Source organism: Pseudophryne corroboree, chromosome 6, assembly GCF_028390025.1.
Source record: "Pseudophryne corroboree isolate aPseCor3 chromosome 6, aPseCor3.hap2, whole genome shotgun sequence".
In the NCBI taxonomy this organism is placed as follows: Eukaryota; Metazoa; Chordata; class Amphibia; order Anura; family Myobatrachidae; genus Pseudophryne; species Pseudophryne corroboree.
The window spans coordinates 321,054,330-321,081,530 of NC_086449.1; the positions used below are offsets into that span (position 1 = coordinate 321,054,330).

A 27,201-nucleotide genomic window follows, 5' to 3' on the forward strand; every position below is an offset into this window, starting at 1 on the left:
TATTTTGGACAACTTGCAAACAGTTGTAAGGAGAGGTCTTCTTGCTAAAGGACTGAGTGGACACTTGTCACCACCAAATGGTAATATACCTTTATCCCTGACTGCAATATCTAGATTGACTTTTCAGCTCACTTCTATACTCAAAGCCGACACACCTGAGACTTTAATTTCAACTTTATAATGGCTCAACCCTCTTATTAGGGACAATATATTTGGTTGCGATCCAGGCAGTCCAGCTGCATAAACCAAGTGCACACTGTATGTTTATTCTCCATTTTTTATGATTGCTGATTTATATTGTTATTAATTAAGTATATGTGATCAGTTGTATCCACAAGCCATATGCATTATTTAACGTTTATTTGTAGATTTATACCAAATACATATTAGCACTGTTTTTATTGTTTGTAGATTCCATCTCTTTATTTACTGTTTGAGCAAGTCATCCCATCTCTGTAATAAATGTACCATTGTGGCTTCTGCTGCAGCTTTGTGTGATCTACAGTAATCTGTTACAATTTTTTGCTCAAATAGTAGTAGTGCAAGAGGCTCCTTTCATGGCAAAATTTGGGTGGTAGCACCAAAATCACGTGAGAAGATGAGAACCTTTTCACATCTCCACATTTGTTTACCAAAGATGTGCATTCAGGGGAGGCAGAGAATCTTCCATCATAGGGGGACATTTACTAAGCAGTCATAAGAGCCAGTGGAGAAGTGCCCATGGCAACCAATCAGCACTGAAGTCAGTGGCGCACGCAGGGGGGGGGGGGGGATTCTGAGTACCTGGAAACCCCCCGTGATGAATTTTTTTTTTTTTTTGAGACGGAGACAGCAGTGTCTCCGTCTCAGTAAAAGGCGCGACCGCTTACTGAAGCTGCTGCAGCAGCATAGAGCAGAGAACCATGAGTGTCCGGGGGAAAGCTGCTGGCTGTACATGCTATGCCACAGCCGCTCCCTCCGTCCTCACACACACTGCCGTCCATCTGCTCCTGCTTCCTAGTCCCAGCCTCTGGTATGTATAAAATATACAGTACTGTATGTACTGTATATGAAATTTGTGTGTGTGTGTGTGTGTGTGTGTGTGTGTGTGTCTGTGTGTGTCTGTGTTTGTGTGTATGTGTGTCTGTGTTTGTGTGTATGTGTGTTTGTATGTATAAATTAATATGTGTGCTCTATGTAAGTATATATACCCATTAGATATATATATATATATATATATATATATATTGTATATATATACATACATACATACACTGTACATATATATAGTAGATTGCAATCGCAGCGGCACTCACAGTCATAAAAGAAACATAATTTTAAATGCTAAATTTACATATTGTCACATACATTCACATTTACGGTAAAACCTTTTTATTGTTTGGATTCCTGAAGATAGTTTTTTAATAAAACCAAAACGTAGAAGCATTTAATATCACGTTTCCTGTATGACCTTGAGTGCCATCGTCGTTGCAATCTACTTTAAATTTACCACAGAAGGCAACGGGCAATTTAATATATATATATGTATGTGTGTGTGTGTATATATATATATATGTTATATGCACACACTACACGTGGAAACCCCCCTTACTAAATCCTGCGTTTGCCCCTGGAAGTAACATCTATAATTTGCACACTATACAATTATACAGAGCTGCTGATTGGTTGATGGGGCAACTTCTCCACTGGCTCATTTCTCTGCTCTTATCACTGTTTAGTAAATGTCCCCCATACTCCAGTATGGGGGACAGAAGTAGTCTTCACTATAAAAATTATTAGAATACTACGAATAAGCTATTTCTGACTTATAAATATCATGTAGGTATAATTCTAATCATCTTTATAGTCAAATCTCCCCAAACTTGCAGTGCTCCGCTGGACAAACAGGACTGTTAGGGAAAGGCCAGAGGTGAGGCAGCTCAGATACTAGCCAGTGCCTCCCCAGCCATTGACCTCACCGCATGTCTCTGTTGTTTATACACCATCATCCGCAAGACCCAGATAAACTAGCTTTACATTTCCACTCCGGTTCACTTGTTAATCTACACAGCAATCTTATTAGTCTGAGTAATTACAATAAACAGCAATAACATAATGTGAAATCTGTTTGGAGAAAAAACCCTTTGAATAAGATGAAAAGACCAGTTTTACACAAATATCGGTAACCAACTTATAGATAGTATAAATGCTTAATACTGTATGTTATATATTTAGAGAGATTTCTTGGAAGAAAGTTGCAAAATTCCATTTAAATACAAGCATAAAAGCTGTTTAAGTGCAGATCACCAGTTCTTCTTTTCTCTAAAAGCTGTGTTGACCTAAAGAATAAAAATACTCCCCAGAGACCATTAAAATGTAAGGGCTTTAATAACATTAGCTGCTGATGAGGAGCAGATGAGCTTGATGTGTATCAGCACTGATTCACACATAACAAAAAGGGGAAAAAATATATTAAAATGATCAAAAACTGCATGAACTGATGATCTGTAGAAAAACAGGTAAGCCTAAAGAATACTGTATGCTTCTAAAGTCTGTCTATAAGAAGTAGTAATATTCAGTTTATATACAGACTTTCCTATCCCCACACGTTACTCACTATGATGAAAATAAGCTTCTCTGCATTAATGACAACAAGTAGTTAACTTTCGCATTCTGTCTTCAATTTTAGCTCAGTGTACTGTACAGTATGCATGTTTTTTCTGCTTGTCTCATTGGAGTAGCTGCTGATTTTGATGAATTTCAGTCTACAGAACGATAATATTTATCTCTCTTTTTCTCAGTGTTTACATGTACACATTACACACCGTAAACCATTTCTGTATATGAGAACTAGATCATTTCTTTTTCCCTATTTAACAAGACTGGGACATCAGCAGACAAGGAATGTTTTATTTTCTGCATGGCTTTTTCTCACTGATAACATATTCAGAAGCGCATCAAAGAACATTCGCTCTCCTTACATTTTTTGCTGCTGTGTGAAGACTTTAAAAAAAATTATTTTGATTGAGGAAATCTGTAACCAAATAATGCAACTGTTTATACAGAAGGTGATGAGACTTGCTCCTGATGTATGATGCAACAAAAGATAGCATAGTCTACAAAGGGCTGGAGAGCATATTGCTGGCTACACAGATAAACAAGGTAAGTGCCTGTTTGCACTGATGTATTGATACTATGATGATGATTAAGTAGTGGTGCTGACAATAATAGCTAGCTTATGTCACTTTTGTGTTCCTGCTTACAGCAAATAATAGCTTACAGATAATATGAGCATCATAAACCATTCACAGAACCTCTCATCATTTGCCACTGTTATATGTCTTTAAACTCAACTATAGTGCTTCAAAAGACATTATGCAAGACGCTTCCGAATACACATACAGTATGCATCATTGCAAATTATTGATTTATTGCGTTATCATAGTTAGTATGTTGACAATATACTTTACCAGTATATTAGTAAATACTATCTCTTAAAGTAGAACTTTCTATTTTAATGCTTTAAAGTATAGGCAAGTGTATTTTGTTAGTATTTTAATGATTAAATTGCAATCTAACATTTTTCTCCCTGTTTTATTGATTTGGAATGATTACTCTACTTGTGTACTGTATTAGGTATATGCTATTTGTTGCTCCATTAGTTCATGTAATTGGATTCAGGCAATCTAGTTTATAGCTCAAGTGCCCTTATGCCAAATTTCAAGTATATACATTTAATCCAATTTATGTGTTACTTGAATATACTGTGATTAAAATTAGCTATTTTAACTAAATGTACCAATATTAATTCCTTATACTATGAGTCTTTTCTTTCGGGTCTGGTAACCTGTTAGCAATCCCCCAAAAGTCTGAATTGAACACATTTGAAATGGATTGATTTTATTTATTTATTCTTTTTTTTTTTTGTGTGTGTGGGTAGGGGGGGGGGGGATTGTCCAATTAATTCTTTCATTTATTTATTTATGACATTTACAATTTCAGAACATTTACATTTCATTTTCTAGTTATACTCTATGCTGTAAATTGAAGCAAAAGTGTGTTTATAGTCATGAGTAGAATTAAAAACATATAATTGATAAAAAAAGAAAAAGAAAAATCCTTTTAAGTTTACCGAGTGCATTTTAAAAATTACTAATTAAAATAGAAGAGACTGTAATTGCAAATAAACCGGTGTTAATGGCCAATTAAATAAACATAGAGTTTTCAGTTTCACAGTGGCCGATGGAAAGTCAGAACTAAGTAAACCACATGAACTGTTCCTGAAATGTGCGACCTAACGAAAAATATGACAATTAGTAACTCATAGAAATGATTCTGAATGTTTCCAAAGGTATTTTGGTACAAAGCATCACAAACTTGTATAACTATATTATACATTATTTTTAGAAAAGCATGGATTATAAATTTGTAACAGGATATTCTATTGCTTTATGTTTTATGGGCACCATGATGGCACAATATGCAATTGATTGTTGCAACAGGGAGCGTCCATTGTTTTTTGCGCTGAACGCATCCAAAAGTACTGGGTTTAGCCCAGAAAAATGGTTAGACCTGACTAAAGTATTGGACGGGACAGGGAAACTGTACAAAAATCAGGTCTTTTCACATTTCTGCTCACCCCCCAGAAGGAGCAAGCAGATAAAATGGCACCTGTGGTATGCGTTTCCAAATGTAGCAACAATTGAATTGCTCCATCAGGTGCAGGGCACCGTTAAAACATTTTAATTCCCACCAACTTATCTGCTCTAGCACAGAAAGCAAACATTTTTATTGATGTCAGTTAAAGTGGGACAGACCTGGAGAAAACATTTTTGTCCCTTTCTATCCTGTTAGCAACTGTGTATGCTACAGCTGATTAATAACAGCCAGTATCACAAGAAAAACAAGTTACTATCATAAGTTTTTATAATCACTATATATAAGTATTTGCACAAAGTGAATGGAGTACTATGGGGGTCATTCCAAGTTGATCCTCGCTGTGCTAAATTTAGCACAGCTACGATCATCTTCCCTGACATGCGGGGGGACGCCCAGCACAGGGCTAGTCCGCCCCGCATGTCAGTCCGCCCCCCCCCCCCACGCACAAATACAAAAGCATCGCACAGCTGCGATGCCTTTGTATTTGAGGAGTAACTCCCGGCCAGCGCAGCTCCTGTGGCAGGCTGGGAGTTAATTGTCACTGCCGCTGGCCGCAGCGGCTGCATGAGACAATGGTGCGGCCACGCCTGCGTTGGCCGGACCGCTCCCCCTAAATGGCGGCTTAAGCCGCCATTCAGCCCCATCCCGCCCAGCAACCGCCTCTGTCTCAGAGGCGATCGCTAGGCAATGAAAGCTGCCATGTGCCGATGCACTGTGGCGCCGGCACATGCGCAGTTCCGACCCAATCGCTGCGCTGCGACAAACTGACCCCCTATGTACAGAACAAAATACATCCTTGCATTTCTAGGAGCAGTTTGCGCAATAGAAAAGCAGGGTCAAAAACACAAAGGTAACAGGTAATAAGGAAAGTGCCACTGTCCACTCACCCTCTTGATTAACTTATGCCACAGTTTAGAATAAATGGCCCTGTATTTTAGTAAACAAATGGTTTAGTTTAAGACAAGGACTGGTTCTAAAGTAGCAAAATGGTGCACTTTAATGTGGCATTTGTACAATGTATCTATTTATATTTACATACCACCCTTAAAACAGAGCCGGATTAAGCCTTTGGGGGGCCCGGGGCATTTAAAACAGGGGGGGCCCTAAAGTCTTCCCCACAAACTAATCATACACACGTGTGAACATACATAATTGAATCACTGTGTCATGTCTCTGGGAATAAAGTGGGATAGAGGTCAGACAGAGAATGGAGGCTGGACAGAAGATGGGATGGTGGAGGCAGCGCCGTCCCTACCGGTGGGTGAGCCGTACGATCGCATGGGGCGACTGCCGTGACACCTGCTGGCTGCTATTACCTGCTCTCCCTCCTCCTGCCCATAGTACTCCGCTCAGTGGGTGGAGTTTCGCAAAATGACACTGTTGCATTGCGACATCACAACGCAACCATGTAATTTCGGGAAACTCCACCCAGCGAGCTGTGTACTATGGGCGGGAGGAGCCGGAGCAGGTAATAGCAGTGCTGTCGCCAATGAGCATTACACCCTTGGCATGGAACCCCTGGCAACAAGCAGGTAACTTACTCTGTATACTCTGAAGATGGAATTAAAGGTTCCGAAATGTTAGTACTGCATACATGGTGGGTGCAGTGTCTTAATATCATTTAGTAGTCTGCTGAGTGCAGCCTCCATTTGCAAGTTGTCTCACTGCTATGAAAGGGACCGGGGCATTTATGTGAAATATCTGAGTGGCGGGTCCCACAGATGTTGCATATATATATATATATATATATATATATATATATATTAGAGAGAAGCAGATGCAGTGTCCAGAGTGCCTGTGTGTGTGTGTGTGTGTGTGTGTGTGTGTATATATATATATATATATATACATACACGCATATTATATATATATATACACACACACAAATATATATATATATATATATATATATATGTAATTGATGACAAAAATGCTGGCTTACTTTTCTAGGTCGAAGTTACTGGCTCCATACACTGCACTGACTGCAGCATGCTCCTCCACACACAATCACATATGCCGGTTCAATCACGTGTGGCTCGGGCTCGGCTGCCCGCCGTCTCCTCTCCTCCCCCTGGCCGGCTCCTTCCTGCAAGCCGCGCGGAAGGTCAGAGAGCCGGCGCAAGCTTGAAATCCGGGCGGTTACGGAAAGCACAGCACATAGCAGGTGCGGCGCTGTCAGTGTGACGGCTGCTAGCGCCTGCTGTTGAGGCACTGCAGATCGGTGTTTAAGGTCCGATCTGTGGTGCGCGATGGGGGGCCCTTTTAGATGGGGGGCCCGGGGTACTTACCCCCTGTGACCCCCCCTTAATCCGGCTCTGCCTTAAAACCTAGGTGCATTTCTACTGTAAGCAATCACCATGAAATGCTCTTTGGAAATCACCTAGCTGCATCAGTGCAAACCCAAATGTGATCCAATGTGCATCCAGTTCACTTCATAAGTGAGATCCAGTGACCTCAGTAGGAACACTGGATAGTCATATCTGTGTGTATAACAAAATCACCAAGTAGATACAATCATTTCATTTGCCTTTTCAACTAAGTTTCTAGGTCCAGTAAGAGATCCCATATCTTTTTAGTAAAGTTCCAATAACTTTGAGAGAGCTCTCCATGGCTTCAACAAAAGCTTAGTTTGTAACCCAGTATACAGAATAGTGACAGTATACAGAATATTGACAATGTAACACATTGGCCTACCTGGACTAGAGGAGGATGGAAAATTTCACAGTTATGGTTAGAATCAACATTTCGCAAATGCAGGGTCTCCATCTAAGTTATGTATCTTTTTGGGGTTACAGATCTTGGCAAATTCTAGCAGGTATTGACTTGGAAAACCCCAGCACAAATGTGATTGTACAATAATGCAATTTGGTTGCAGAGGATTAACTGAAGAATAATACCGCTTTCACATTGCAAAACCAGGTCACAACCGGGACTTGTACACAGGTTCTTCCTGGGTACAACCCAGTTGAGACCCATTTTAGACTGGCAGCAACAACCCAGCAAATTGCTGGGTCGGTCACGTCAGCGGTGACGTGTGAGGAGGTGGCGCCTGGAGATCAGGTCATCTCCAAGCACCGCCTGTCCCTCTAATGCCGCCTCTCCCTGTACTGTGAATGGGCCCCGGGTCGCATCAGTCTGGCAAAACATTTACACTGCACCTGACCCGGTAATAACCCAGGAATAACCCTGCTTTATTTCCGGGTTGTAATACTGGGTCAGGTGACTCAGGAATTCAGGACTTACCCCATCACACGGCACATCGACCTGCGTCGACCCAACAATATACCGGGTTATTTGTGTGGTGTGAAAGGGGTACAGCACAATAATATAACCTTTAGTCACGGCATTCAGTATAGTCAATTGGTCAACACATTTGATAGAAGAACCAGAAAAACAATACTCAAAATGTCTTAAAATCAGCAGTGAAAGTGATAACCAATTAGATCACATTGCATGGTCATTAGAAGCAGCTGTATCGTATGAAGTGGGTGATTGGGGGGGGGCTCTTTATATTTTCACTCTATAGATATTTACATATGATGCTTGGTTATTGCTGTTTATTTCACTATTCACTATTTGTTAGTCCAATTCTCACTTCAGGTCATGCTGCAAAACAACTACAATAAGAACACACAGTGTTCATCTTTATTACAAAAAAAAAGTGTTTATTTTACCTTATAAACTAGAAACATGAGCAGAGAAGTTTTAGGGAGAAGTTTCCCACAAATACTGTACCTCACCCTAAAGCAGACACATGTGAAAGGTACATATGCTGTTTCAGGTTATTTCTGGGCTTTTTGTATAGTGCATGTGTGACTTCCAGGGATGGTGCTACCTGCTGTGCATGACATGATGGTACGGGTGTGGTAAGCGCTGACCGCCAGTCAGCATACCAACGCCGAGATCCTGGCAGCAGAATTCCGGCGGGGTGAGTGCAGCAAGCCTACGCCACAGGTTCTGTTCCCACTCTATGGGTGTCATGGACACCCAAGTGTGGGAAAGGTCCCTGTTGGTCAGCATGCTGACGGTCTATATTGTGAGGGGATGGGATGTAGGGGGAGGTTATGTGACTGTCGATCTCCTGACCGCCGGTCACATGACTACATCCTGCTGGTACAGTAGGTTAATTGGCTTTTTTTTTTATTAACCCCAGTCCTAGTGTGTATGTGTAGGGAATATAGACTGCACTGGGGCATGGACTGATGTGAGCAACTGAAATAATCTTCATATTTAAAGTGCTTCATAATATGGGTATGCTAGAAAAAGAAATGAATTACCAGGGATTTCTTAGAAATATTTGGTATAAATCTTGCAGCCAGGAATATGCAATGCTGATGTTCATGTAGCGGAACAATTATTTTCTATTGCTCATGTGCAATTTTTTTTAGAAAAACACCTATGACGCATGCGTTACCATGAGGGTATGAAAAAACCCACTGTTGAATATGTCTGGGCAGCTATGAGAACTGGAAAGGCAAAGTGATGGCATTCCTGGGCAGTGACTGGGAAGTGGTCTGACGTGAAAACAGTCCCTGGGCATGATATGTGAGTGTCATGGGTGTGTCAGTGAAAGCTGCTGAGCTCTAAGATGCACATTCACAGCCATAGAACGCCATACTTAGATGGAGACACTGTACCAATGGGCAGGTGCAAGTATCGATGGTGCGCCGATGGTGGCATCTAAAAAATCATCATCAGTGTTACAGTGTGCAAAGATGCCATAATTTGCCTAATACTTAATGTTTTTTCCTAAATATGTTATACTAGGTGATTCATCGCGCCCTACGGGCGCTCTTCACACCGTCGTAAGGGGCTACGCCCCCTTAACCCTTGCACACCCTTGTGGCGTGCAATATTTTTATTATATGGAGTATTACATCCAATCAAAATTGTGTGAGTGAATAAATATTGCACGGACAAAGGGCGTGCAATGGTTAAGGGGTCGAAGCCCCTTGCAACGGCATGATCAGTGCACGCAGAGCCTGATGAATCACCTAGTAGGTGCTTTGGTTGGGGGAGTGGCGGGTGCGGGGAAGATGCAGATGGGACCCTGGGGTGCCGCGGGAGGAGTGGTTTCGGTGGTGCTGCAGGTGGGGGAGGGGCTGGTGCGGTTGTGCCACAGGTGGTAGAGGGTGCGTGAGTGCCACGGGTGGTGGTCCGGAGCCACTGCGGGTGGAGGAGGAGCAGTTGCGGGGGTGCCCCGGGTGGGGGAGGGGTGGATGCGGTGATGCGGCGGAAGGGGCGGGTGTGGGGTTGCTGCGGGTGGGGGAGGGGTCCGGAGCTACCGCAGGTGCTGGAGGGGATGTGTGGGGGTGCCACGGATGGGGCCCGGAGGTACTGTGAGTGGGGGAGGGGTGAGTAATGCTTATCCTGCTTCTCCTCCTGTCGGCAGCTAAGCTGCTTTCCTCCCTTTGGCAGTGGCTCTCCCGGAGACTCGCACAGCAGCCAGTCACTATTCTTAGCGCCGGTGTCCCAACGCGCCGCATTACAGGGAAGAAGATGCACTCAATAAACTACAGCTCCCAGCAGCCCTAAGGGCCGGAATGCTTCGGGGCTAAGAGCTGCTGGGAGCTGTAGTTTATTTAGTGTGTCTACTTCCCTGTAATATGGCACGTTGGGACACTGGTGCTAACAATAGTGACTGGCTGGCAGAACTGAATGACTGACTGAATCAATGTAAAAGGTGAGAGTGCTGTGCAGTGTCAGTGACACTGCACACAGGCCCGGTGCTAGCCGCTCAGCAAAGGGATGCAGTGCAGGGAGGCACCAGGAAGAAGAGACATTCTCCCTGCTCTGCATCCCTGTGCTGAGCTTCTGCTGCTATCCCTGCTGCTGCCGGCTGCTGTCACACATGCAGTGGCGCCGGCAGCACAAAGCCTCCTCTCCCCCTCAGCGCCGGCAGCACAAAACCTCCTCTCCCCCCTCCCCTCCCCTGTGTGACATTCAGTGGCCGGGAAGGAGCCAAAGGGGGTGGGGCTAGATGGGAGTAAGGGGCGGAGCTACACGGGACCATGCTGCAGCAGGAGGATGAGCTGCTACAGCTTCGGCTAGCCAGACTTCATTAGATAAGTGTCTGGAAAGGACGTGAATGTGTGTGTGTATATACAGTGTCTGTGTATATTGTATATATATGTGTGACTGTGTATGTGTGTAATGTATGTACAGGATGTATGTGTGTGTGTTTGTATATATATATGTGTCTGTTGTGTGTGTATGTGTGACTGCTGCATAATGTGTGTAAGCGTCACTGGTACAGGGGGCGTTACGTGTGTAAGCGGCATTGGTACAGGGGGGCGTTACATGTGTAAGCGTTACGTGTGTAAGCCTTACTGCTACAGGGGGCGTTACGTGTGTAAGTGGCACTGGTACAGGGGGCGTTACGTGTGTAAGCAGTACTGGTAGAGGGGGCATTATGTCTGTAAGCGTCACTGGTACAGGGGGGTTACGTGTGTAAGCGGCATTGGTACAGGGGGGCGTTACATGTGTAAGCGTCACTGGTACAGGGGGCGTTACACGTGTAAGCGGCACTGGTACACGGGGACGTTACATGTGTAAGCGTCACTGGTACAGGGGGGCATTACGTGTGTAAGCGTCACTGGTACGGGGTGCGTTACGTGTGTAAGCATCACTGGTACAGGGGGCGTTACGTGTGTAAGCGTCACTGGTACAGGAGGCATTACGTGTGTAAGCGTCACTGCTACAGGGGGTGTTACGTGTGTAAGCGTCACCGGTACAGGAGGCGTTACGTGTGTAAGCGTCACTGCTACAGGGGGTGTTACTTGTGTAAGTGTCACTGGTACAGGGGGTGTGTGACATGTGTAAGCGTAACTGGTACAGGGGGCATTACATGTGTAAGTGTCTCTACTACAGGGGTCATTATGTGCGCTGTGCCTTTGTAAAGTATGCAAGGGTGCAAATTTATAGTTTGCAGGGGGGCGCCGAACACTCTAGCAACAGCCCTGAGTGCACACCCACTGCACTGCACAGCACTGTCACCTTTACATTGATTCAGCATCCATACATTACCCTCCGCGTTATCACCCTCTCTATCCGCTACATTAGCCATCTCGGGGCTTCCAGGCTGGCAGGCCAGGTGCTGTGTTGCGGAGTCAGGGCCTCTGGGGATCTAGGCACGGCTGTGGCGGGGAGGCACTTCTGTGACATCACACGCAGAGCAGGCTCCGGGGCTCAGAGAGTATGTGGCGCAGGGAGGGCTATGAAAGCCTTCCGCTGTGTCGCTTTCATACACATCTATGCCGGTGGCCGCAGCAGCTTTTGTTCCACCTGCGGCGCGGCTAGGGAGTTGGGATTGTTGATGCCGGAGGGGGCAGGTGGACTGGCAGCAAGACATTGGTGGTCATTCCGAGTTGATCGCTCGCTAGCAGTTTTTAGCAGCCATGCAAACGTTATGCCGCCGGCCACTGGGAGTGTATTTTAGCTTAGCAGAAGTGCGAACGAAGGGATCGCAGAGCGGGTACAAAAAAATGTTGTGCAGTTTCAGAGTAGCTTCAGACCTACTCAGCGCTTGCGATCACTTCAGACCATTCAGTTCCTGATTTGACGCCAGGAACACGCCCTGCGTTCGCCCAACCACGCCTGCGTTTTTCCGAACACTCCCTGAAAACGGTCAGTTGACACCCAGAAACGCCCACTTCCTATCAATCACTCTGCGGATGCCTGTGCGACTGAAAAGCATCGGTAGACCCTGTGTAAAACTACATCATTCATTGTAATAGTACGCCGCACGTGCGCATTGCGCTGCATACGCATGCGCAGAAGTGCCGAGTTTTTGCCTGATTGCTGCACAGCGAGCGAATGCAGCTAGCGATCAACTTGGAATGACCCCCATAGGGCGCTGCAGTAAAAGGATGTTTTTTCCCCTATCTTCAGCGCAGAGACTTACTGCAGATGCAGTGGCATACCCTCCAGCTGCACCTTTTTGGCAGGTGCAGTACCTTTTTTTTATGGTCTGTACCGTTTTTTGACTATCCAAGCTTCCATTGAAAGTATAGGAAAAGGGGCGTGGCCACGCTGCTGTACCCGTGGCCACGCCCCCTTTTCGAATTTGTATCAATGTTTATGTGTACATTGTTGGAGAGTATGTTGCTGTAGATGCAGGGGGCCTATTTTGGGGTGTGGGGCTGGAGCTGTAGCTCCATCAGTCCCATTGCTAGTCGTGCTCTGTGAAAACACAGCAGCCAAAGGGCAGAGCCTCCCACTGGATGTAACCTGTGTGGGAGGGTGTTTCTCGCCCAATCAGCTGTGGATTGGGTGTGAAGACCTGCTACTAACCCAATGAGAGCTCCTAGCCACGCCCAGCGTTAGAGGCCCAGGCACAGAGTCACAGGGCTATTATATAGGAGATTGGTTTCTATTACAAACGTCAGTATCAGCTGCTTGTCTTGTTTCACTACCTACTGTTGGCAAGCTGGTGATATGGGTGGAAGGGGAGAAGGTGCTTTTGATAAGAAAATGTTCTCATTTATAGAGTATAAAACTCACTTTCTGGATGCATTAACCAAAAAACAGCTTATAATCAGGGTGCTTAAACATTACTTTTTCTTCTCAATGAGCACCACCAGTGTGCTGGGGAACCAGAGTTAGACACAGTCATCTGTCATTCCTTAGTAGTTTGGTTGATTCCCTCAGGTAGGGCTCCCCAATAACTGTATAGTTCAGCTTTAACAACACTTCATGACCAAAATTTTGCCCTTCAATATTAAAATGAGACCAGTGAATTGCCTGAAAAAATCCTAGTGTGCAAACTAAGGGCCTACTGTAATTCAGATCTGATCGCAGCAGCAAATTTGTTAGCTAATGGGCAAAACCATGTGCACTGCAGGGGGGGCAGATATAACATGTGCAGAGAGAGTTACATTTGGGTGGGTTATTTTGTTTCTGTGCAGGGTAAATACTGGCTGCTTTATTTTTACACTGCAATTTAGATTTCAGTTTGAACACACTCCACCCAAATCTAACTCTCTCTGCACATGTTATATCTGCCCCCCCTGCAGTACACATGGTTTTGCCCATTAGCTAACAAATTTGCTGCTGCGATCAGATCTGAATTAGGCCCTAAATGCAACTGAGATCACCTTCCCCCTCCTGCACACATATAATAGATCTGTCTGCCAGCATATTCAGTTTGGCCATCCCAATGTACAGAGGGGGTCATTCCGAGTTGATCGTAGCTGTGCTAAATTTAGCACAGCTATGATCATCTTCCCTGACATGCGGGGGGACGCCCAGCACAGGGCTAGTCCGCCCCGCATATCAGTCCGGCCCCCCCCTCCCCTCACAAATACAAAAGCATTGCACAGCGGCGATGCCTTTGTATTTGAGGAGTAACTCCCGGGCAGCACAGCTCCTGCGGCTGGCCTGGAGTGGTTTGTCGCTGCCACTGGCCGCAGCGGCTGCGTGACGTCTCACCCCCAGCGGTCCGGCCACGCCTGCGTTGGCCGGACCGCGCCTCCTAAACCAAGCCCCCTCCTGCCCAGCGACCACCTCTGTCTCAGAGGCAATCGCTAGGCAGCGACGACTGCCATGCGCCGGCGCACTGCGGCGCTGGCGCATGCGCGGTTCTGACCAGATCGCTGCGCTGCAACAAACTGCAGCAAGCGATCGGGTTGGAATGACTCCCAATATACAGTGTGTTCCACAGTCAAAATCCTCAAGCCCTGGAGCCCTGCCACTTTGGTTTTGAGTTCTGTGCTTGGCTACATGTACTGAGCTGATTATGTATGTTTCTCCCATGCGCATTCACCTTCCGAGATGTCTGCACGCCTGCTAATTCTAAGCAAAATGCCTAAAATCATTCAAATGCTTAAATCTTCTGTGGAGTTTAGGCGTCCTCCATACTCCTGGCCATTAACTTCAGATTTAAATTCCACAACTGTATATGTGTGTACACATTGTTATTCCTCAATGTTGTCTGTTTTTCCTTGTTCTTGCGTTTTCCTAATTTGTTTGCTTTATCAGTGTTTGTTTACTTGAATTCCTATAAAATAATTGAGAATTTTAAGGAACAGTTTTCAAAGGGCACCATTTTTTTTTTATTTGCCCTTGGCTCCATCAACCCTAGTTATGCCTCTGATAGTAAGGGAAAGTACCTATGTCACGGCATTCTTGCTAATACTGAGAAGGGAGGTTGGCTAAGTGGAGTGTAAGAGCAGAATGGTGATCACTGAAAGGTTAATGAGAGCTTTACTGTATGTGATGGTACAAGACTCAGCGAGAGCAACTGTCTGTCCCATGTCAGACTACTAAAGCTTTATGAGACTTCAGAAACCAGGCTCCTAGGCAACCACAGCTCATCCTGTACTGACATGATCTATGGAGGAGCGGGAATAATAAGTGTGAGCAATCCATCTAAAGTTTCATAACTTACTAAACACCATATCAGATGTTACACGCATGCATGCTATAAATATATATTAATATACTGAAGATTAATGTGCTTCTAAGTTGCTGGTGAAATTAAAAGAAAAGGGATGTTTTCAATATTTAAACAATCTACAATACCTCAAGGGGGGGCCCAGACATATTTTTGCACCTGGGTATAGCTCTTGCTAATTCCGCCACTGGCCTCAGCCAAGGGGACCTAGTCAGGCACAGATCAAAGCACTGTAAAAGTAGTGATGAGCACCGGAAATTTTTCGGGTTTTGTGTTTTGGTTTTGGGTTCGGTTCCGCGGCCGTGTTTTGGGTTCGAACGCGTTTTGGCAAAACCTCACCGAATTTTTTTTGTCGGATTCGGGTGTGTTTTGGATTCGGGTGTTTTTTTCAAAAAACCCTAAAAAACAGCTTAAATCATAGAATTTGGGGGTCATTTTGATCCCAAAGTATTATTAACCTCAATAACCATAATTTCCACTCATTTTCAGTCTATTCTGAACACCTCACACCTCACAATATTATTTTTAGTCCTAAAATTTGCACCGAGGTCGCTGGATGGCTAAGCTAAGCGACCCAAGTGGCCGACACAAACACCTGGCCCATCTAGGAGTGGCACTGCAGTGTCACGCAGGATGGCCCTTCCAAAAAACACTCCCCAAACAGCACATGACGCAAAGAAAAAAAGAGGCGCAATGAGGTAGCTGTGTGAGTAAGCTAAGCGACCCTAGTGGCCGACACAAACACCTGGCCCATCTAGGAGTGGCACTGCAGTGTCACGCAGGATGGCCCTTCCAAAAAACACTCCCGAAACAGCACATGACGCAAAGAAAAAAAGAGGCGCAATGAGGTAGCTGTGTGAGTAAGCTAAGCGACCCTAGTGGCCGACACAAACACCTGGCCCATCTAGGAGTGGCACTGCAGTGTCACGCAGGATGGCCCTTCCAAAAAACACTCCCCAAACAGCACATGACGCAAAGAAAAAAAGAGGCGCAATGAGGTAGCTGTGTGAGTAAGCTAAGCGACCCTAGTGGCCGACACAAACACCTGGCCCATCTAGGAGTGTCACTGCAGTGTCACGCAGGATGGCCCTTCCAAAAAACACTCCCCAAACAGCACATGACGCAAAGAAAAAAAGAGGCGCAATGAGGTAGCTGTGTGAGTAAGCTAAGCGACCCTAGTGGCCGACACAAACACCTGGCCCATCTAGGAGTGGCACTGCAGTGTCACGCAGGATGGCCCTTCCAAAAAACACCCCCCAAACAGCACATGACGCAAAGAAAAATGAAAGAAAAAAGAGGTGCAAGATGGAATTTTCCTTGGGCCCTCCCACCCACCCTTATGTTGTATAAACAGGACATGCACACTTTAACCAACCCATCATTTCAGTGACAGGGTCTGCCACACGACTGTGACTGAAATGACGGGTTGGTTTGGACCCCCACCAAAAAAGAAGCAATTAATCTCTCCTTGCACAAACTGGCTCTACAGAGGCAAGATGTCCACCTCATCATCATCCTCTGATATATCACCGTGTACATCCCCCTCCTCACAGATTATCAATTCGTCCCCACTGGAATCCACCATCTCAGCTCCCTGTGTACTTTGTGGAGGCAATTGCTGCTGGTCAATGTCTCCACGGAGGAATTGATTATAATTCATTTTAATGAACATCATCTTCTCCACATTTTCTGGATGTAACCTCGTACGCCGATTGCTGACAAGGTGAGCGGCGGCACTAAACACTCTTTCGGAGTACACACTTGTGGGAGGGCAACTTAGGTAGAATAAAGCCAGTTTGTGCAAGGGCCTCCAAATTGCCTCTTTTTCCTGCCAGTATAAGTACGGACTGTCTGACGTGCCTACTTGGATGCGGTCACTCATATAATCCTCCACCATTCTTTCAATGGGGAGAGAATCATATGCAGTGACAGTAGACGACATGTCCGTAATCGTTGTCAGGTCCTTCAGTCCGGACCAGATGTCAGCATCAGCAGTCGCTCCAGACTGCCCTGCATCACCGCCAGCGGGTGGGCTCGGAATTCTGAGCCTTTTCCTCGCACCCCCAGTTGCGGGAGAATGTGAAGGAGGAGATGTTGACAGGTCGCGTTCCGCTTGACTTGACAATTTTGTCACCAGCAGTTCTTTGAACCCCAGCAGACTTGTGTCTGCCGGAAAGAGAGATCCAAGGTAGGTTTTAAATCTAGGATCGAGCACGGTGGCCAAAATGTAGTGCTCTGATTTCAACAGATTGACCACCCGTGAATCCTTGTTAAGCGAATTAAGGGCTCCATCCACAAGTCCCACATGCCTAGCGGAATCGCTCTGTGTTAGCTCCTCCTTCAATGTCTCCAGCTTCTTCTGCAAAAGCCTGATGAGGGGAATGACCTGACTCAGGCTGGCAATGTCTGAACTGACTTCACGTGTGGCAAGTTCAAAAGGTTGCAGAACCTTGCACAACGTTGAAATCATTCTCCACTGCGCTTGAGACAGGTGCATTCCACCTCCTATATCGTGCTCAGTTGTATAGGCTTGAATGGCCTTTTGCTGCTCCTCCAACCTCTGAAGCATATAGAGGGTTGAATTCCACCTCGTTACCACTTCTTGCTTCAGATGATGGCAGGGCAGGTTCAGGCTTTTTTGGTGGTGCTACAGTCTTCTGTACGTGGTGCCTGTACGCCGAAAGTGTCCCGCAATTCTTCTGGCCACCGACAGCATCTCTTGCACGCCCCTCTCGTTTTTTAAATAATTCTGCACCACCAAATTCAAGGTATGTGCAAAACATGGGACGTGCTGGAATTTGCCCAGATTTAATGCACACACAATATTGCTGGCGTTGTCCGATGCCACAAATCCACAGGAGAGTTCAATTGGGGTAAGCCATTCTGCGATGATCTTCCTCAGTTGCCGTAAGAGGTTTTTAGCTGTGTGCGTATTCTGGAAAGCGGTGATACAAAGCGTAGCCTGCCTAGGAAAGAGTTGGCGTTTGCGAGATGCTGCTACTGGTGCTGCCGCTGCTGTTCTTGCGGCGGGAGTCCATACATCTACCCAGTGGGCTGTCACAGTCATATAGTCTTGAGCCTGCCCTGCTCCACTTGTCCACATGTCCGTGGTTAAGTGGACATTGGGTACAACTGCATTTTTTAGGACACTGGTGAGTCTTTTTCTGAGGTCTGTGTACATTTTCGGTATCGCCTGCCTAGAGAAATGGAACCTAGATGGTATTTGGTACCGGGGACACAGTACCTCCAACAAGTCTCTAGTTGCCTCTGCAGTAATGATGGATACCGGAACCATGTTTCTCACCGCCCAGGTTGCCAAGGCCTCAGTTATCCGCTTTGCAGCAGGATGACTGCTGTGATATTTCATCTTCCTCGCAAAGGACTGTTGGACAGTCAATTGCTTGGTGGAAGTAGTAAAAGTGGTCTTACGAGTACGACTTCCCCTCTGGGATGACCATCGACTCCCAGCAGCAACAACAGCAGCGCCAGCAGCAGTAGGCGTTACACGCAAGGATGCATCGGAGGAATCCCAGGCAGGAGAGGACTCGTCAGAATTGCCAGTGACATGGCCTGCAGGACTATTGGCATTCCTGGGGAAGGAGGAAATTGACACTGAGGGAGTTGGTGGGGTGGTTTGCGTGAGCTTGGTTACAAGAGGAAGGGATTTACTGGTCAGTGGACTGCTTCCGCTGTCGCCCAAAGTTTTTGAACTTGTCACTGACTTATGATGAATGCGCTGCAGGTGACGTATAAGGGAGGATGTTCCGAGGTGGTTAACGTCCTTACCCCTACTTATTACAGCTTGACAAAGGCAACACACGGCTTGACAAATGTTGTCCGCATTTCTGTTGAAATACTTCCACACCGAAGAGCTGATTTTTTTGGTATTTTCACCAGGCATGTCAATGGCCCTATTCCTCCCACGGACAACAGGTGTCTCCCCGGGTGCCTGACTTAAACAAACCACCTCACCATCAGAATCCTCCTGGTCAATTTCCTCCCCAGCGCCAGCAACACCCATATCCTCCTCATCCTGGTGTACTTCAACACTGACATCTTCAATCTGACTATCAGGAACTGGACTGCGGGTGCTCCTTCCAGCACTTGCAGGGGGCGTGCAAATGGTGGAAGGCGCATGCTCTTCACGTCCAGTGTTGGGAAGGTCAGGCATCGCAAACGACACAATTGGACTCTCCTTGTGGATTTGTGATTTCGAAGAACGCACAGTTCTTTGCTGTGCTTTTGCCAGCTTGAGTCTTTTCATTTTTCTAGCGAGAGGCTGAGTACTTCCATCCTCATGTGAAGCTGAACCACTAGCCATGAACATAGACCAGGGCCTCAGCCGTTCCTTGCCACTCCGTGTGGTAAATGGCATATTGGCAAGTTTACGCTTCTCCTCTGACAATTTTATTTTAGATTTTTGAGTCCTTTTTTTACTGATATTTGGTGTTTTGGATTTTACATGCTCTGTACTATGACATTGGGCATCGGCCTTGGCAGACGACGTTGCTGGCATTTCATCATCTCGGCCATGACTAGTGGCAGCAGCTTCAGCACGAGGTGGAAGTCGATCTTGATCTTTCCCTATTTTTGGAACCTCAACATTTTTGTTCTCCATATTTTAATAGGCACAACTAAAAGGCACCTCAGGTAAACAATGGAGATGGATGGATACTAGTATACTTATGGATGGACGAGCGACTGCCGACACAGAGGTAGCTACAGCCGTGGACTACCGTACTGCGTCTGCTGCTAATATAGACTGGATGATAATGATATAAAAAATATATATATATCACTACTGCAGCCGGACAGGTATATATTATATAATGACGGACCTGCTGGACACTGTCAGCACTGCAGACTCCTAAAGTAAGCTACTAGTATCAAGAAGATAGAAAAAAAAAAACACCACAGGTAGGTGGTATACAATTATGGATGGACGAGCGACTGCCGACACAGAGGTAGCTACAGCCGTGGACTACCGTACTGCGTCTGCTGCTAATATAGACTGGATGATAATGATATAAAAAATATATATATATATCACTACTGCAGCCGGACAGGTATATATTATATAATGACGGACCTGCTGGACACTGTCAGCTCAGCACTGCAGACTCCTAAAGTAAGCTACTAGTATCAAGAAGATAGAAAAAAAAAAAACACCACGGGTAGGTGGTATACAATTATGGATGGACGAGCGACTGCCGACACAGAGGTAGCTACAGCCATGGACTACCGTACTGCGTCTGCTGCTAATATAGACTGGATGATAATGAGATATAAAATATATATATATCACTACTGCAGCCGGACAGGTATATATTATATAATGACGGACCTGCTGGACACTGTCAGCTCAGCACTGCAGACTCCTAAAGTAAGCTACTAGTAGTATCAAGAAGATAGAAGAAAAAAAAAACACCACAGGTAGGTGGTATACAATTATGGATGGACGAGCGACTGCCGACACAGAGGTAGCTACAGCCGTGGACTACCGTACTGCGTCTGCTGCTAATATAGACTGGATGATAATGATATAAAAAATATATATATATCACTACTGCAGCCGGACAGGTATATATTATATAATGACGGACCTGCTGGACACTGTCAGCTCAGCACTGCAGACTCCTAAAGTAAGCTACTAGTATCAAGAAGATAGAAAAAAAAAACACCACGGGTAGGTGGTATACAATTATGGATGGACGAGCGACTGCCGACACAGAGGTAGCTACAGCCGTGGACTACCGTACTGCGTCTGCTGCTAATATAGACTGGATGATAATGAGATATAAAATATATATATATATCACTACTGCAGCCGGACAGGTATATATTATATAATGACGGACCTGCTGGACACTGTCAGCTCAGCACTGCAGACTCCTAAAGTAAGCTACTAGTATCAAGAAGATAAAAAAAAAAAAAAAAACACCACGGGTAGGTGGTATACAATTATGGATGGACGAGCGACTGCCGACACAGAGGTAGCTACAGCCGTGGACTACCGTACTGCGTCTGCTGCAGTGCTAATATAGACTGGATGATAATGATATAAAAAATATATATATATCACTACTGCAGCCGGACAGGTATATATTATATAATGACGGACCTGCTGGACACTGTCAGCAGAATGCGTTTATAGAATAAAAACACCACACGACGAGTGTTTAACTTTTTCAGGCAGACAATCACAATATACTGGTGGTCAGTGGTCACTGGTCAATCACACTGGCAGTGGCACTCTGGCAGCAAAAGTGTGCACTGTTAAAATATGTACTCCTGCTATAACTGCTCCCCAGTCTCCCCCACAATTAAGCTGTGTGAGCAGTGAGCACTCAGCACAGTCAGATATACAGTATTACATAGATGATGCAGCACACTGAGGCTGAGCACAGATATGGTATGTGACTGTGTCACACTGTGTATCGTTTTTTTTCAGGCAGAGAACGGATTAATTAAACTGGTGGTCACTGGTCACACTATCAGCAAGTAGTACTCCTAATATGCTCCCCAAAATTAGTAAATCAAGTGTCTCTACTACTCTCTAGTCTACTCTAAACGGAGAGGACGCCAGCCACGTCCTCTCCCTATCAATCTCAATGCACGTGTGAAAATGGCGGCGACGCGCGGCTCCTTATATAGAATCCGAGTCTCGCGATAGAATCCGAGCCTCGCGAGAATCCGACAGCGGGATGATGACGTTCGGGCGCGCTCGGGTTAACCGAGCAAGGCGGGAAGATCCGAGTCTGCCTCGGACCCGTGTAAAAAGCGTGAAGTTCGGGGGGGTTCGGTTTCCGAGAAACCGAACCCGCTCATCACTATGTAAAAGCTTAACATTATTCCTAGGAAAACTACAAAATCACAGATATGATCCATTTTCAGATTAGCCACATGTACACAGATGGAGCCTTGCTCATCGAGGCTTCTCTGCTGTGCCTAGGTGCACCAAGGCTTATTAGCATAAGCCTTTCCTCTATTGTTCTCAGCTGCAATACAATATAGAGAGAACAATACAGCAGGGTATTAAGTCTGACTGCCCTGGCTCAGTTAATCCTATTAAAGGGATAGATGAGGGGGGCTCCATCTGTATATACAGTAATTGTAATCAGCAAAGTGTTCCACACATTATACAGTAGATCCATTTAAACTGTCTATTATTGAAAAAAGCCAGATGATGACTTATTACTCATATTAAGGCGCCCATTTATCAACGAGTGATAAAACTAGTTGTGAATGATAAAACCCGTTGCAGATAATAAATGGTGCTCCATCCAACCAGCTCTAAAGGCCCGTACACACTGGTCGATATATCGGCCGTTCTCCTGAATGGCCGATATATCGCGGGACCGTCGGCCAGTGTGTACGGCCGATATGTCTGTGAACTCCGTCGTTCACAGACGTATCGCGTCGGCCGCGCAGCACAGCCGACGGCCAATATATCTACCGATATATTGGTGCGTCGCTGTGTGTGTACGGGGCGGTCGGCCGACCGCCCGTACACATGCTGCGGCGGCCGGCGGTGATTGACAGCTGAACTGGGCGGGCGTGTGTACACGCCCGCCCAGTTCATGACGTCAGTCCCCGACGGATCGAGCAGTGTGTATTAGAGATGAGCGGGTTCGGTTTCTCTGAATCCGAACCCGCACGAACTTCATGTTTTTTTTCACGGGTCCGAGCGACTCGGATCTTCCCGCCTTGCTCGGTTAACCCGAGCGCGCCCGAACGTCATCATGACGCTGTCAGATTCTCGCGAGGCTCGGATTCTATCGCGAGACTCGGATTCTATATAAGGAGCCGCGCGTCGCCGCCATTTTCACACGTGCATTGAGATTGATAGGGAGAGGACGTGGCTGGCGTCCTCTCCGTTTAGAATAGATTAGAGAGACACTTGATTTACTAATTTTGGGGAGCATTAGGAGTACTCAGTACAGTGCAGAGTTTTGCTGATAGTGACCACCAGTTTTATTTATAATCCGTTCTCTGCCTGAAAAAAGCGATACACAGCACACAGTGACTCAGTCACATACCATATCTGTGTGCACTGCTCAGGCTCAGGCCAGTGTGCTGCATCATCTATTATCTATATATAATATTATATATATCTGTCTGACTGCTCAGCTCACACAGCTTATAATTGTGGGGGAGACTGGGGAGCACTACTGCAGTGCCAGTTATAGGTTATAGCAGGAGCCAGGAGTACATAATATATTATATAGTGAGTGACCACCAGACACACAGTGCAGTTTATTTAATATATCCGTTCTCTGCCTGAAAAAAGCGATACACACAGTGACTCAGTCAGTCACATACCATATCTGTGTGCACTGCTCAGGCTCAGGCCAGTGTGCTGCATCATCTATATATATTATATATCTGTCTGACTGCTCAGCTCACACAGCTTATAATTGTGGGGGAGACTGGGGAGCACTACTGCAGTGCCAGTTATAGGTTATAGCAGGAGCCAGGAGTACATAATATTATATTAAAACAGTGCACACTTTTGCTGCAGGAGTGCCACTGCCAGTGTGACTAGTGACCAGTGACCTGACCACCAGTATATATAATATTAGTAGTATACTATCTCTTTATCAACCAGTCTATATTAGCAGCAGACACAGTACAGTGCGGTAGTTCACGGCTGTGGCTACCTCTGTGTCGGCACTCGGCAGCCCGTCCATAATTGTATATACCACCTAACCGTGGTTTTTTTTTTCTTTCTTTATACATACATACTAGTTACGAGTATACTATCTCTTTATCAACCAGTCTATATATTAGCAGCAGACACAGTACAGTGCGGTAGTTCACGGCTGTGGCTACCTCTGTGTCGGCACTCGGCAGCCCGTCCATAATTGTATACTAGTATCCAATCCATCCATCTCCATTGTTTACCTGAGGTGCCTTTTAGTTGTGCCTATTAAAATATGGAGAACAAAAATGTTGAGGTTCCAAAATTAGGGAAAGATCAAGATCCACTTCCACCTCGTGCTGAAGCTGCTGCCACTAGTCATGGCCGAGACGATGAAATGCCAGCAACGTCGTCTGCCAAGGCCGATGCCCAATGTCATAGTACAGAGCATGTCAAATCCAAAACACCAAATATCAGTAAAAAGCCTCTTTTTTTCTTTGCGTCATGTGCTGTTTGGGGAGGGTTTTTTGGAAGGGACATCCTGCGTGACACTGCAGTGCCACTCCTAGATGGGCCCGGTGTTTGTGTCGGCCACTAGGGTCGCTAATCTTACTCACACAGCTACCTCATTGCGCCTCTTTTTTTCTTTGCGTCATGTGCTGTTTGGGGAGGGTTTTTTGGAAGGGCCATCCTGCGTGACACTGCAGTGCCACTCCTAGATGGGCCCGGTGTTTGTGTCGGCCACTAGGGTCGCTAATCTTACTCACACAGCTACCTCATTGCGCCTCTTTTTTTCTTTGCGTCATGTGCTGTTTGGGGAGGGTTTTTTGGAAGGGACATCCTGCGTGACACTGCAGTGCCACTCCTAGATGGGCCCGGTGTTTGTGTCGGCCACTAGGGTCGCTTATCTTACTCACACAGCGACCTCGGTGCAAATTTTAGGACTAAAAATAATATTGTGAGGTGTGAGGTATTCAGAATAGACTGAAAATGAGTGTAAATTATGGTTTTTGAGGTTAATAATACTTTGGGATCAAAATGACCCCCAAATTCTATGATTTAAGCTGTTTTTTAGTGTTTTTTGAAAAAAACACCCGAATCCAAAACACACCCGAATCCGACAAAAAAAATTCGGTGAGGTTTTGCCAAAACGCGTTCGAACCCAAAACACGGCCGCGGAACCGAACCCAAAACCAAAACACAAAACCCGAAAAATTTCAGGCGCTCATCTCTAGTGTGTATGCTGAACACACTGCTCGATCCGTCCATAGATATATCTGCAGATCAATTGATCTGCAGATATATCTGTTAGTGTGTACCCACCTTAACTGTCATTTTTCAAACAGATGACATGAGCTAAACACATGGTAGTTAGGAGCTGATTGGCTGGAGTACCATGTATCATTCGCATTGAGTTTTTTCACTTGTGGATAAATGAGCACCTAAATATCAGAAGTGTGTGATATATATAGAATGGTAAATTGATGCCAATTCAAGATTATTATTATTATTATTATTATTATTATTATTATGATTATCATGATTTTTATTATTATGTTTCAGCGAGACTCAGATCCAGAGACATGTAATATAAAATTAGTTTTCTCCTTTTTATTTTAAACTGTAGTATCACAACTTATTACATATCACATTGTAACATATTTTTGTAAATGAAATCATATATGTGATAAGTCATGTTCTTATACTCTAATGAATTAATTAGCGTTTGAATGAAAAAATTGGTTGTTTGGCCATGTTAACTATTCAATATAAGATTGCAGAGTAGTTAGCCCATTGAGTGTTAGCATGCAAATTAACACTTTTATTTACATAGTGTACTGAGTGTGCGAATTAATGAGAACACAAACTTATTTCTGACCTTGATAATAGTAATTGGTGGCAATCAGGGCCAGTCTGCCCATCTGGCACATATGACAAATGCCAGGATGATCTGGTCTGGCCACGCAGAGAGACTGGGGCTGGTCTAGTACTCTGCTCAGCTCACATAGACAGGACCTGGCAGCTCTTCCTCTCGGTGCTATGCACAGCCACCCAAGAAACAGAGACACTGCAGCCTGCCATGAGACCAGGCCAGTGTCGGACTGGGGTTTGAAGGGCCCACCGGGGGAATGCAGTGGTAGGGGCCCATGTTTAGGAGCGCGGCCAGTCTCTAGTTGGGGTGCATGGTGGGGCCTCATGATAAATATATATTGTAAATACTGCTAGTGCATGCAGGATAATGTAGCAGATTAAGTTTAGAAATCCACTGTAGAAAATATACCATAGCCCTCTGCAGTATAAGGTAACATATGTATAAAGTATAATTCAAGTGCAATTCAACTACACAGTCTGGAACCTGATCCCTAAAGGAGGAGCTGGGCCCCCAGGCATTAGGGCCCATCGGTGGCTGCCCCTGTACCCTTGTGGGTCAGTCCGACCCTGGACCAGGCCCCAGTCACTCGCAGCCTGTCCCTGTGAGTCATGACCATGCCCCCATTTTGCGTAGGCACAAGTGCACAGTAAAGTGCCTGGGCTGTTAGACAGCTCCAGTCCATCCCTTACGGCAGTTACTGTGACTTCCAAGCTTTGCAGATGTCATATGCTGCTTTGGAGAGTGAATAAGCTAATCAGTAATCTATGGATAGGTTTATGCGAGACTGAGTGTGATTACTTGCAGTATCATTACCATAGCATCCCACATCAGGTGCTATGTGCTCACAGTGGTGAGACAGAATAGCTTCTTATAACCATCCATGATAGTAGTCGTGCTGTGCTTTTACATTTATGCGGGACAGTTATGTATAAGAGAAGATGCTGTGCACTCTGCCATCATGTATACGATAGAAACATGCCATTAGAGTTACAGCACTATGGGCCTGACTCAGATGTATGCAAAAGCCTTCACAGCTGTCATCCCATACGCAGAGGATGTGGGAGAATATGCAAATGCTGCCGCCATTGTGATTTGTACTGAGGAGCTCACTGGAGGCGTCTGATATCCGGCGCTTGTATTCGAAGACACAACCATCGTATGCACATCGGTGATCATCGATTTAAGTAGCCCTATGGTCTGGCAGCATGGCAGTTGGAAGTAAGACGCCGGAGCCATGGTAACTGCGTATGGGATTGCATTCTCTCCTGAGATGGTCCCGGCACACCTGCATTTGGTGCACCACTCCTGTGTTACCATACCGAAATGCTCCCTTACTGTCAGGAGATGATGGGGAATATGTTACAGGGGTCGGTGAGCAGAAGAGGTAAGAGTGACATTGGAAATAAATAGGTGAGAGAGAATGTGGTCATACAGATGTAATGAATGTACTATGGAGCTGATTCAGCACGCAACACAGGTCTGATTCAGTCATAATTATCTGATGTGTTCGAGACTGCGCACGTGCTTGAGCCACATTGTGCATGACCTCTGATGGTGCTGTGGCTTCAGTCACAGTACCCTGTTAGCTGCAACCTGATTAGCAGGCTACAGGCATTTAGGGCCAGTGACATAAAGCGTTCCAGAAAACTGGGGCAT

The 27,201-nt window shown here is 45.5% G+C and overlaps 1 protein-coding gene across 1 annotated transcript in view; it reads left to right on the forward strand.

Annotated features, from left to right (window-relative positions):
- The first annotated feature begins 854 nt into the window (after positions 1-854).
- LOC134932152 (proto-oncogene Mas-like) overlaps positions 855-27,201 on the forward strand; it is a 240,962-nt gene continuing 214,615 nt past the window's right edge. Inside the window, exons 1-2 of the mRNA XM_063926292.1 lie at positions 855-1,012; positions 2,781-3,141. The gene's annotated coding sequence lies outside the window, so the exon portion shown is untranslated. The remainder of the gene's footprint in view (positions 1,013-2,780; positions 3,142-27,201) is intronic.